General features: G+C 46.3%; 1 protein-coding gene across 2 annotated transcripts in view; it reads right to left on the bottom strand.

The window, feature by feature from the left end:
* The window catches only part of SDE2 (SDE2 telomere maintenance homolog), a 423,596-nt gene that overhangs the window by 8,325 nt on the left and 402,619 nt on the right, over positions 1-12,652 (bottom strand). The gene's annotated exons all lie outside the window — the stretch shown is intronic.

Below are 12,652 nucleotides of genomic sequence, written 5' to 3'. Positions count from 1 at the left end.
TTCTGGTGGCACGCATGTTTAATTTGAACGGTATTAGGGGTTTGAGAAGGGATTGGGACCGGGAGTTCAACGAGGAGGCATCCTACGGCGTCCTCGGCTGGCCACGTCCCCCTCAAAGCACTTTTTTTTTTTTTTTAGAAACATGAGCATCTCTATGCTGTTCATTTTTCTTATGTAAAAGTCCCACATCATAATAGATTTTATAGACCGTCTCAAACCCCTATATAAAGACCCATCCCTCAGTTCTTATTCTTAAAACCCATAGACCAGCAATTTTTAACTGAAACGCCTACATGAAAGCTAGAGGAGTGTTGTGGAAAAGGATGAAAGCATAAGAGAAGCAGGAGCAGGCTTGAAACACACAAATCAAACAAATGGAAGAGAAGGGGTATGTCGGGAAGGTCATGCTTTTGGTCAATGGAAGTGGATAAAGAAATGAATATAACCGTTTGTGAGGACATTTCTTAGTGCAGCTATTTCGAATTAGCAAATGATTGTATTACAATACATCTATAAATGCTTGATGCTAGTGCTTCAGGCCACCCAATGAACCAAGTGTCCACTGTCCAAAGATAGGCTAGTGACTCAGGTGTCCCAAAAAGGAGGCAGCAGGTTCATGTGCTCGGGTTCCAAACTCTCAGCAGTATCACAGCATTGGTGTGGAGCATCTCTACATCCTTCATCGATGAATAAAGGTAGCAGACAGTTACAATCTCCCAACACAGTGCATACATTCTGGATCGAATTAAACTCAAATCAGTTGCAAAATTCCAATTCCGCTCCAATATCAGGCATTTAATTAAATGCCCAGAACAGCAACATAGCAAAGTAAATACAGCTATGGAAGCGTACAGATCTATTTGCAAATATGTACATTATGTATTTGACAGCAAGGTGATCCAATGATCCCATCCACAAAGTCTTTAAATAGCTGGTTTGCTTAGAAATGGAAAACACTGTCTCGGACAAGGGCCTGAGAGCAACAACTTCCTCCTGATGCTCACCAATTTTTAACACAACACAGGGGGAGGCGAACCGAACAATACACAGCCGGAGCAACCCGTTGGCACAGGAGTGATCTGAAAGGGACAATAGGAGACAGAAGGTCCGGAGTTACAAAGAACAGGAAAAGAAATATCTGAAGATTGAAACAGATGAAAAGCCACTGAGTCAAATCGTGAGAAGCTGGTCAACTACAGAGACCACAGCCTGTTGACATCAAGGGACTCACAAATACGCAGAATAAGAAGAGACCGTCTCCAAAAGAATTGAAGGAGTACCCTGAGAAAAATAATGCCATACTTACATTTGTGATCCCATTCTGAGAACTGGGACACTGTTCTGAAGAAGGCGGTTAGACTTAGGCCAATCCCGCTGAAACCAGTCGACCATATTTTAGAGGTTCTGGTTAGACTCCTGAACCCACAAGACCCTCAGGCCAATTGAGAGCTTGGGTAACGAGTAACTATTGTTGTTTTAAAACGGCAGATTAACACTGATTTACAAGTTGTTGACATATCTAGACTTTTGATTTTAAGATGCTACTCTAGAAGGAAGCAATAAATAGCCACAAACCTCCGAAAGAGTATTTTAGAAGTAGGAAAGTAGTCAGAGGTTAGGGACAGACTCTTCTCGATCCCTGTTGTAGACAGGTGGAACATCAGCGCCAACTAGGATTAGTGAATATTTGTGTAGTGATAGTTAGATTTTCCAAGAGGAGAAATAAAGTGATATGTAGGTCACTGAAAAGAAAGACGTAGTAAATAAAATCTTGAAAAACCTCCCTGTGTTGCTTAGAAATTGGCAACAAGAAAAACTCCAAAACAATCACTGAGGTGGCCCAGGACAAAATTAAATGCATTTAACCAATGGGTTTTAGGATTTGCACACAAGATATAGGTAATTGTTCACTGTGATAAGTAAGTTTATTGAGCACTAAAGGTGGGAGGATGCGGCTTGGGCAGGTTGACTTTACTAATACGACACTGAAGTATGCCATGCATACCTCAATGTACACTGCTGCTGGGAGATTACCCCCTTTTGTCAACAGACAACAGTGGGAGTTGTACGATTACACAAGTGGTGCCTACATTCATTCAGTAGAAGAGTGGCATGAAAACCGCTGCACCATTTCTAATTCAAACATGTTCAAGTGCAGGCAGCACAGGTGGAGTGCACTGTGAAAAACCCAAGGGTCTTTCCCGGACTTCTCCACGGGGATCTCCTATGCAGGTGGCCAGCCGCGGGTCATCGCTTTTGGATCCCCAACCCTAAGGATGGACAAGCAAGGGAGGATCAACTCGATAGAGGGTCCTCAGGGATTGGGAAAGGAGGGCCCAAGGGCAAGACATGGTATCCCCCCTTTTCTAGTCCTGATCTATTCTACTCTCCCTCTACTGCTGTAGGGTATTGTCGTGCATGCCCTGCCCTACAATAAGACCTCCCCACAAATATTCACCTCTGGAGGAAAGTAAGGGAATGTAAAAACCAAGGACAAATTCCTTCTACTAATTAAGACACTAACTTACCCCCCCCGTCCCTCTAATAGTAAACCCTATAGTGAGACCCAATCCTTTCTTTCCCCATTAACCCCATCCACTGAGGGTGCCAGGGGGAAAAGAACTGAAGCCACTAATTTCTTGTTATTATCCAGATAAGATCAGGAGGAGAAAACCTGGAACCTCATACCCGAACATTGAAAAGAGAGTGAAAGTTAACAGCAATACCGCTTTCCTATCATAAGAACACCCCTATACCAGAAACATGGTATTCCCCCTTCTTGATAATTACCTGTCTAACACCCCCCCCCCTCCCTCCTCAACCTTTATGGGATGTATCCAGGCACCCTCTGCTCCTCCCCCCACCAAACACCACTCAAGTAGGGTGAAGAGGGAGATCAAGGGGAGTACAAATTTCCTATGAGAAACACCATTGTAGTACTGAGAGGATGCAGAACAAGGCACATCAATCTCAATTTTCTATGTCCCATTAACGAGGCCAGGCAAAGTTAGGCAATTGACTTTCATCATGCACACCTGCAGCCTGTATGCTTGTCAAGACAGTATATAAAGCACTGAGGCACTCAATGGTGGGAACCAGTAGAAGGTCGGATGGAAGTCGCAGTGGAGCTAGAGGATCCCAGGACCAGAAGGCAGAGCGAGAGACGGTTGCCCCCCGCAGAGCAAGACCGGGAGGAGGAAGCGTGGTGAGCGAGCCATGTCTCCAAGGATCCAAAGTCCAAGAGTGGGCTGTGAGGCAATTACTACACTACTCAGAAGGTTGTTTGTTCCCCTGGGCAGCAAGAAAGAGATCCCAGGAGTGCCAGAGGGGTAGGGGGGCGAAACCCTGACCTTAGCTGCAGAAACAGAAGCCAGACGAAATAATTACGTGACCAGTGAGTTTCACTGAATGAGATAAACCGAGTACACGAGTAAAGGTTGCTAACATTACAATCTATCCAGGTGAACACATGCAGGCGGCACGCTAACGGAAAAGCTCTTAAATTTAAGTGAAGTGAACGAATTAAGATTTGGACAATGCAATTGGGAAACAAAGTAACAAGCGTGGTAGCGTGCAAGAGTGTACGTTATCGAAAGACTAAGTAAAGTGGAAGTTCCTATGAAAAAAGGAGAGCCGTGCGAAGGGCTGAAAATCGAGACAAATATAGAGATCTAAATATGGGGAGCTGTGCGAAAACCGAAGTGGGAGCAAACTCCCGAAAGTAAAGAAAAAGAGACTTTCCATAAATATAAGAGTATTGAGAAGCATTGGGGTGGCCCTTCAGGCAGGGGACAGATCCAGGATGGCCTTAGAAACCCCACCAACAGAACAGAATAAAGTAAGGCACCTGGTTGCGCAACCTGTAGTGGGTAAACCGTGCAGTCTGACAACTACACCACACCCAGTGGAGTCTTAGCTGTGAAAGAAAGCTGCCAGAAGTACAAAGGTGGGAAACCCAAAAAGGACTTGGTTCAGAGTGGGGAAGGGAGTCCCGCCAGGACAAAGGGGGAAAAGTGACATTTTACTAAGAAGACTATGTGAACTGAACTTGTGTTTACCAAGAAGCAAACTTGAAACAATTGAGTATTTGCGAACAGTCCAGAGGGTCTAGCTTCGGGTGAGGGAAGCCTGAAGGACCCGTTGTAGAGGAGTACCTCAACCAAAGAAGGTACTGTGAACTTTTACGTCTGAGATACCAAGGGAATTTCAAGACCCCGTGGAACTTTCAAAACCTGAGCGCCTTGAACTTGGGGAAGGAAGCTATGTTATACTGACTTTAATTTGTACTCTATTGAGCTGGCAAATCCCATACACTCTGTTATTCTGTAAAAGTGAGGGCAAGCATAGGTTTTGACACAGAGTTTTACTTTTGACTGACAGACTTAGACTTCTTAGTTTACCTTTCGTTAGGGAACATTCCCAAGTTAGTATTTTCCCATCCTGACCACTGAAATAAATTTTGTTGAAAATCTTTTTATCTGTTTGCGTCATCTCTTGATACCATGTCTGTCTCACAGCACCAGCACAAATACCACTGCACAGATGCTAATCCATACTCTTGATGAACAGTAAGGATTAAGGACTATACATTGGTGGATTAAAAATGGCATTTGAAGCACAGGGTTGCGGGGGTGGGGTGGGGTTGGAGAGTGTGAAATGGTGGAAACAAATAACGACACATCCCTTTCTGTTTTGATTGTGAGGAACACTCCAGTCTGGTAGAGAGTCAAACGAAGGACTGAAAGGAGGGAAACAAGCATACACCATATTATAAAGAAGTTGTCCCACAATGCGTGTCCTTCCATGTTGAGAATGAGATGTTCTTGTGATGGGGGTTGTGTTGTCCAAGCGTGTGAGAAGACTTACACACATGTATGAAAGCCAACAGCGAAACACTCAATTCTGAAACACCATCTAGTTTAAGCTGTGAACTGCATATATGCAGTACCAGACAAGTGAGATAAATAATATTACGATGTTGTAATGTAATAAGAATGTATAAAGCGCACCTTCACCAACATGGGCATCGTGGCGCTACTGGGTCAGGGACAGTACCGCAAAAAAGGCGGAAAGTTAGGACCTATTTGTAAGTGAAAAGGTGGGTCTTCAAGGCCCACTGAAATAAGGGATGATCTTCAGTGGCCCGTAGAAACAAGGGGGCTGCCGACTGACAAAGAGCGTCCCCCCACCCAAGCCAGTTTAAACTGAGGAACCATAACCCTGAGGGAGGAAACCGAGAGGAGACATCGTGCAGGAACTTCAGGACAGAATTTAGCCTGCAGATATTCAGGCCCTCTACCGTAAAAAGCCAGATGAACCACGCAGAGGGCCTTAAACTTTATGTGTTTTGCCACAGGGAGCCAGTGTAGTTTTACCAGAATCTGAGTGGTCGAGCAGAATCTGGGAGCCCCTACTGCCAAGCGAGATGCAGAGTTTTGCAGCATCTGGAGCAGATGGATTGGCATATGAATATTACTTTGATGCATGGAGTACAATAGTGTAGGCTTTCTTTCCCCAATAGCCATCAGCATATATGTGACCCACTTATCTTTCAGGAGCCCATATGTAAATCATCTATGCCACTCCATAAAAGGCATCATATATTGTTTCATCCTCTTTTGCTCCCAGTAGGGCCCATGCCTTGCATATCATTTGCAGAAAGCCAGTTTCTGATTACATAAATCAAGAGTCTTCTTCCTCTCAACAGGACCTCTTGTTCAGTGCCATTATACCCCATCAGGAGGCTCCAGAAACCCTCAAATTAAAAGGGCATCTTCCCCTCCTCATGTGCGCTAACACCATCCCACCACAACGTTCCCCCTCTTATACAACAGGTGCACTACATCCACAATCTCTCCAATCGCCCGCCCCCCCCCCCCATGTGCCCCTCCCTGCCACAATGTAAATCATCCCTTGCATGCACAAAGTATGTCCACCATCCACTGTCCATTCAATACTACCTACTTGGAGCATGGCTCCTGTCAGCAAACACTGTCAAGTACGTGTTAATACATACATACTAAATGTGATGTAAAACAATGAGCAGCAGCAAAATCAAGCTATACCCAATTCAAATTTAAACATGCGACCAGCACGAAGAAGAGTATTTTTACAGCAGTAAAGCACTAGTTTCTAAAAAGGTAACCTTTTGATCTTTTTATCTGTTATTTAGAAGTAAACACTAAGAATATATCCACCCCTATCAAAGAGGTAAAAACTGAGCTACAATTAAGGGCAAGCAGATTATCAGTCTGTGAAATTAGTCACTCACATTTAACCAACATTTTTTTTATTGAAACATTGATAAACATTGAGTTCATGCAAGGAAAACAAATGAATAGCAATGTGCAATGTCAATTAGTCCCGAAAGTGTTCCGCTTCTAAAGTTCAAGAGTAAATCTAGCTGGGCTCTTAATCTTTTCCCGAGAAAGTCCATTGCCCTTGCGGCTCTCAGGGATCTGAAGATAGAGCATTATGCTCTGAAGCTTTCTTATTATGCAACAAATATTGTCTCTCCTGCCTAATCAGATAATCAACTTCAACAGTTCATAAATTCAACCTTTATCATTAATCTTACAACTCTGATCAACTTGTAAACAATGCATCAACATTTCATTTTAACGGCTTTGTCATTTCTCTTGTGAATCCGTTTTGTAGCCACCCTTGGGGGTGTAGTATTGCTTTTATGTTTCGTAATGTTCCTGGCAAAAGAAAAGTGTAAGAAAAAGGGGTAGGAGAAAAAAAAAAAATTATATATATATATATATATATATATATATTCCTATCACCATATTTATCCTAAGTTTGCAGCTTTACCCTCCGTGACTGACCCTGCCGTGTCTCTGTTTTGTGTTCATGTGGGCGGGCCTTTCCATGTTTCGGAGACTTATCAGGGTTGGAGCAGATATTTGACCAGTCTAGGCTGGAAGAACATGTGTTCTTTCTCTGCCAGGTGGTCCAGGAAAGGGCCCCAAATGTTTTGCAATTTAACTGACCGGTTCTCTATAGCGGCCGTCAATTTCTCTACTCTGAGAAGTTCCCATACCTTGACCCACCAGTACGCGATTTGAGGGCCCTCCCGCTCTTTCAAAAATCGAGCTTGCGTGATGCGAGCTGCCATCAGTAGTTGTGTAATTAGGTTCGCTCTGGGACCAGACTGAGGGTAGGCCCGTCATCCAGGGTGTTTCCCAATAACAGCACTAGTGGGTCCATTGGAAGGGTGGTTCCACAAATGTCCTTAATCTTGGACCCGACCTCCAGCCAAAATGATTGAATGGTCGGGCAATGCCACCATAGGTGCCCCAAATCCCCCTTCGCTCCGCAGCCATGCCAACACACCTCAGGGTATTCTACATTCATTGCATGCAATCTCTGTGGCGAAAAGTACCATCGATAACATATCTTAAGTGCGCATTCCCTGACCGTAGTGCATCTAGAGGCCTTATGTGCCCTGCCCCAGATTCTCTGCCAAGATTCTGAGGTGATCTCTTTCCCCAGTTCTCTTTCCCATGCTATCATGTAGGGGAGTTTCTCGCTCTCTGGTAAATTTTCCAGAAGGCGATATGTTGTCGCCACTCTATGCGATCTTTGTCCTTCTGATACCGTTAGCTCTAGGCCTGTGGGGTTCCTAATGGCAGCCTTCGTTACGACAAGATTAGAAGCCCAGTGTCTAAACTGGATGTATTTGAATCTCTCTGTCTCTGCGAGGTCGAATTTTTCTTTACATTGGATGAAGGTCAAGGGGCTGTTATCGGCGTAGAGCTCTTGCAATCTCAAGGTTTCGGTTTTGGACCAATTGCAGTAGGATTTAGGTTGGAGTCCTGGGGTGAAGGCTGGGTTCTGGGTGATTGGGGTTAGGGGGCCTAATTCCGGGGTGATCCCTCTTAATTTGTAATGTCTGTCCCAGCAATGGAGCGTAGTTCCTGTAGTTGGGAGGAGAGGTCTCCGGGCGGCCCGAACTTCACGCGGTATGAAAAGGAGATGGGAAAGGGGAGCGTCTGCGAACAGTTGTTCAATACCCTGCAATTTGGGGGGGTCGGATTGGATAGACCAGCCCAGGATGGGGGCAATTTGGGATGCCCTATAGTATCTCAGGATAGAGGAGACACCCAATCCTCCCAGCTGCCTGCCTCTCGTGAGGATTTTGCACTGAATTCTGGGCATTTTATGCTGCCAAATAAAGCAGCATATTTCCTTCTATAAAGCATGTAGATCCCCTACTAAAATTTGGACCGGATGGGCTTGGAATGTGCACAGAAGCCGGGGCAGTAGGGTCATTTTAATGGCATTTATGCGCCCCAACCATGATATTTCTTGAAGGGTCCATTTTTGCAGAGATTCCTTTGTGTCTTTTATCAGTGAAGGGATGTTGGCTTTCCCCAGGCCAGAGTATGTCAGAGTTAGGTGTATGCCCAGGTAAGGGATTTTGGAGTTTCCCCAACTAAGAGCGAAAGTGTTCTGTAAGGCGTTTAGGACCTGTGAGGAGTCAGACAAGTTCAGGCCCTTTGATTTGGCCTTGTTTATTGTGAATACCGAGATCTACGCAAAACAGTCAAGAAGACTCATAAGTGGGGGGACCGAGTATTGGGCCTTCTTTAGGAAACAAAGCACATCATCTGCATAGAGTGCTACTTTATGACTCTGGTCTTTTACTTTGAACCCTCGGATTTCGGGGTGGAGGCGGATGTGTTGGGCCAATGGTTCCATTGCCAGGGCAAAGACCAGTGGCGACAGGGGGCACCCTTGCCTGGTTCCCCTGCCGAGGGGTATCTGGTGTCCAGTGTGCATTGACCCGTACTCTTGTGGAGGGAATTTGAAAATTGGACAGCACCAACTTGGAGAATTGTGGGCCGAAGCCAAAACCTTCCAGGACCAATTGCAGATAGTCCCACGACATGCTATCAAAAGCCTGATGTGCATCTAGGGAGAGCAATGAAAAGGGGCCTGACAGGGTAGGGGCCAGAGATATTAAGTCAATTGCTCTCATGATGTTATCATGGGCTGCCCGGCCCTGGATAAAACCCGTCTGGTCCCTAGCTATTATTGTGGGAAGCGCTTCCCCCAGTCGCTGTGCTATCATTTTACTGAACAGCTTGGCATCTGTGTTAAGCAAGGCTATAGGCCGGTAGGATGCGCAGTGCTCCGGATCTTTCCACGGTTTTAAGATTAAGGTTGTGTTTGATTCTGCCATGGACGGAGTGACCGCCCCGCAGTCCCATACCTTGTTAAATAATCTCGTGAGGCGCGGTATGAGTTCCTTGGCAAAGGTTTTGTAAAATGTGTTCGTGAATCCATCTGGGCCCGGAGCCTTGCCCATAGGGAGGGCTTTGATAGCGCACTCGACTTCTTCCGTGGATATTGGGGCTTCTAAGGGTTCTAATAGTGCCTGTGGGAGCAGGGGGAGATCCGCCTTAGTTATGAACTCTTTGGCAGACTGTGGGTCCCGTTTATGCGGGGTTGTATGTTGACTGAAGAATTCCTCTATAATACGGCATTTACCCTCCTCAGAGTAGGTGCTTTTGCCTGATGTGTCCCGTAGAGAATCTATTCTGTTTTGTTTAGTTTGACTACCCAATTTGGCTACCAAAAGTTTATTAGCCTTATTTCCCTTCGTATAAAAGATTTGCTTGGTGCGCATCATCCCATAGGCCGCCCTCCCCATGTGGTGCTTTTCGAGGGCTTTTTTCAACATCCTCATGTCTCGCAGAGCCCGCCGAGAGGGTTTCTTTTTATGTGCTTCTTCTAGTCTCCAGGCTTCTCCCTCCAGCTGTTCCCGCAGTAAACCCCGGGCTCTCCCTCGTTGTGCCGCTTGTTCGATTAACTGACCCCTAAACACTGCCTTACTAGCGTCCCAGATCGTGCCCCAGCTCACCTCCACGGTATCATTCTCTGCATAGTACAGCTCTATAGTTTCTCTGATGTGGGTACGCACTGCTGGGTCGTCTAATAGAAATTCATTTAGTCTCCATGGGGGTTTTGTACGGGGGAGAGGCTGAAGGGGAGTTATTGACAATAGGACTGGGGAGTGGCCTGCCAGTGCTTCTGGGAGAATGTCCACCTCTAGTACATTGTCAATGAGCGTATCTGCCAACATAAACATGTCCAGCCTCGAAAACCCCCATGAACTGCTGAGAAGTATGTGTAATCCCTTTCATCTCAATGACAAAATCGCCATACCTCAATCAGAGAGTGGTCTTTCAGTAGTGCGGTAAGGGCCCTAAAGTTGTTCCTGTCGTGGAGTGTTGGAGCTAGTGTTTAATCAACCAAAGGGTTAATCACTGCATTAAAGTCTTCCCCTAGTATCACTTCTCCTTCTGCGTGGTCAGATATGGCTTTCGAGAGTTTCATAAAGAATCGGTCTTGGTTAGTGTTTGGAGCATAAATAGAGACCAATGTTACCCTTCGGCCATCTAAAGTGGCATTCACCAACAGAAACCTTCCCTCTTCATCTCAGACTTTCCCAAGGTCCTTAATGCGATCCCCTTGCGGACCAAGATGGCAACCCCTCGTTTTTTCAGCCCACTAGAGACAAAGAATTTAGTGGGGTATAACTTATCATTTAAGCGGAATTCATCCTCCGGTTTTAAGTGAGTCTCTTGGAGGAACAGGAAGGATGCATCTAGGGATTTCAGTCTGTGGAGGAGAGATTTACGTTTCAGCGGGGAATTCAGGCCTTGCACATTAAGTAATATAAATTTGTAGTTAAGGGCTGCCATATTGTGGTTGTTCGGGTTTTTGCCTCAAAACAGTAGGAAACTTCTTTAGGTCAATCAATTCGATCTCGGGTGAAAAAGGATTGTGGTGAATCGGGCCAAAAAATCCCTTCCGAGGTTCCCCGGGAGGGTCAAAAACATGAAATGTAAAACAGAAAAAGCCGATTAAATCTACTACTATAAAACCAAAATTGCGCATTTTCCAATCCTTTCAATAGTTTAACCAGATTCAAAGTCTGTCGGGCGCCATCCATTCCGGCGCCCAAGTCAATTATTAATAACAGAATTTTTCTAACACTCACTGAAGAACGGCGGGGGTTATCCTAGACTCCCACAGATTTCCCATGTGGTGTGATGGTTACACTCTGGCCCCCGGGCAGGGTTCCAACCAAGGCGTCCCCGGAGCAGTCAACCCGGGTTCAAAGTGGGTGACCACCCACTCTCTATAAAGAATGTACCTCTCACGCTCAGGTCGCCGCCCAACTTTCTCCTTCTGTTGATGTTGGGGTGGAGTTTTCTCCCAGCACCTCGGCTGTTTTCTTGGGACTGGGATCTCGAGGTGGGTTTCCCGTGGTTTGTGGTCGTCGCCGGAATCTCCCCCGTCCCGTTTTAGCTGGCTGGCGTAGAGTAGCGCCCTTAGTATCCTGGGCACCGGAGTCAGATTACCCGGGTGAGTCGGCCATCAAGCTTTTAGCTTCTTCCTCTGTGGAGATTATGTGATGTTGATTGTGGAATTCAAACATCAGCTTGCAGGAGAACCCCTATCGGTAGCAAATCTTTCAGGCTTTCAACCAGGATGAAACCCTCTGTAGGCGACGTCTGCATGCCAGAGTATAGGGAGCCAAGTCCTGAAAGAATTGAATCTTCGCGCCCTGAAAAGTTATGGAGTCTGCATCCCTGACTGCCGCCATGATGTCTTCTTTCTGACGGTAGAAGTGCACGCGGGTTCCTCATTTGAGCTGATGAGTATACCCGGTAGGTTCCATCTAATTTTATCTCTTCATTCGGGTGAAGTACCAAGAAGGTTCTAAACATAGTTTCTACATATTCCGCCAGATCTCGATCATCTATCTGCCGGGGAATCCCCCGAAGGCGCACGTTGTTCCGTCTCAATCTGTTTTCTAGATCGGCCTGTTTCGCCCAGATGTCCTCAAGGTGCTCCTCAATGGCCTTTATTTTTCCCCGTCAGGGCTTTGTTATCATGGGATTGCACGCAGGTTACATTTTCAAGGTCGTTGACTCTGGACTCCAAACCCCCCAAATGGGACGTAAGGTCTGCCAGTGACTGAGCCAGGGAGTCCTTGGAGGTCTTAATTTCCTTTTTGATCTCCTGAGAGATGTTGTGTTCATCCCTGGACATTGTCATCTCGGAGGTCGGTTTAGTGGTCGAAGCCGGGAGGTTTTCAGTGACAATGTGGGTGGAGGGTGGATTCCCCGGCTGTGTTGTCAGATAAGACTGGATGCCGCGTGCTTTCTTTCTCGCCTCCGTTTTGGGCATCCCTTGGTGGTAATTGCAGGTATTGCTCACTCGATTATGCCGGCTGCTGGGAGTTTTCAAAGTAAGAGGCGTGCAGGGGCTCGTTGTGCTTATGCCCAGTGAGGAATGGGGAAGTTTCGGTGGGTTGAATATATGGAGGGCTGGTGTGATCCCAATCCCAGTCTAGGGACCTCTTATAGTGATCTGGTGCCTATAACACACCACTCCCGCGCCAAATTCAGACACTCACCGGGCCTTATGTATATGTCCGCTGGATTTTCGGCCTCGCCTTTAGCGTCTCGCATTCTGGGTGTTTTCTCCCCGCGTGAGCCACCTCGGCGTTTGATTTCCTTCAGGGTATTTTGCGGGTTCCAGCCACGGCAACAGTCGGGGGCCCTGTACCGCTGCTCGTGTCACCCTGAGCAGAGCTCCAGGGGGCCAGCACTGTGCTATTCCTGGGTAC

This window comes from Ambystoma mexicanum, chromosome 4q (genome assembly GCF_040938575.1).
Source record: "Ambystoma mexicanum isolate Mex_15411 chromosome 4q, UKY_AmexF1_1, whole genome shotgun sequence".
Taxonomy (NCBI): Eukaryota; Metazoa; Chordata; class Amphibia; order Caudata; family Ambystomatidae; genus Ambystoma; species Ambystoma mexicanum.
The sequence above is the reverse complement of the archived record's forward strand: the minus strand, read 5'-3'. Positions and strand labels throughout refer to the sequence as shown.